We start from the raw sequence: 1,179 nt of genomic DNA, 5'->3' as shown, positions 1-1,179 counted from the left end.
CCAATGAAAGAGCCAGGATGGACTCCTCCCCTGACAGTGAGAAAAAAGAGCTCATGAACCAGCTTAGCAGAAGTGTGGTCACGGGGTTTACAGACTGTGTCTGCAAACAGACAGTGTCTGCAAACTGAGAACTGAGACGGCTGCTTTCAGGACCTGGATCTGTGCATCCATCAGAGAAAAGACCAGTGGGCTGGAGGTGTGTGTGTGTGTGCTGAGTGGTAGATACCCAGAATATATGTTGTCCTTACTGACCCCACCAGGGGCCAGTACAGGGATTTGGGTATTACCAGAACACACTTTGATACTTTATTCCTCCTTTCTGGAAAAGTTCCAGAAAGGAAACTTTTTTTTGTGGAACTGGGACTTGAACTCAGAGTTCTGCACTTGCAGAGCAGGTGCTCTGCTGTTTGAGCTACAACTCCAGTCCATTTTGTTCTGGTTGTTTTGGAGATGGTGTCTCTTGAGCTATTTGTCCAGGCTGGTCCCAAAACATGATCCTCCAAATGGCTAGGATTAGAGGCAGTAGTCACCAGTGCCTGTCTATCCTCATTTTTTAAAAAAAAGAGATTATTAGATTTTATTACTGAGAAATATAAAAAATGAACATTTGTACATAAAGACACTATTAATAAAACTAAAAGGTGAATGCACAAATCAAAAACAATATTTTTAAATTACAGGATAAGGGGTTAATATTCTGTGAAAGTTGTCAGAATCAAAATGGAGTCACAGTGCCACAGCTCTGGTGCTTGGCCATAATTCCAGCTACTCAGGAGGCAGTGGCAGGAGGATTTCAAGTTCAAGGCCAGCCTGGGTAAAGTTAGTGAGACTCTATCTCAAAAACAAAATGCAAAACAGAAGGGCTGGGGTGTAGCTTAAGTGGTAGAGCACTTGCCTAGCAATTGTGAGGCCCTAGGTTCAATCCCCAGTAACACACACACACACACAGAGTCACTTTGACAGGCCCTAGGCAAAAATAAATAAATAAAGTCCAAAGGTTATGAAGGAGAAGAGTCATACATACACGCCTGATAACAAGAACTATCCACAAACTCAGGGAAAGAGGGAAAGGAAAAGAGAATGACAGAGCATCAGTAATATCATAAAACTAACATCTGTGAGGGTAGAGGATATAAGGATGCGTACTGAAAGCTGTTGAAAAAGGGTGGTGGGTGGGAG

Source organism: Castor canadensis, chromosome 6, assembly GCF_047511655.1.
Source record: "Castor canadensis chromosome 6, mCasCan1.hap1v2, whole genome shotgun sequence".
Classification (NCBI taxonomy): Eukaryota; Metazoa; Chordata; class Mammalia; order Rodentia; family Castoridae; genus Castor; species Castor canadensis.
Note: the sequence above shows the minus strand (reverse complement) of the source record.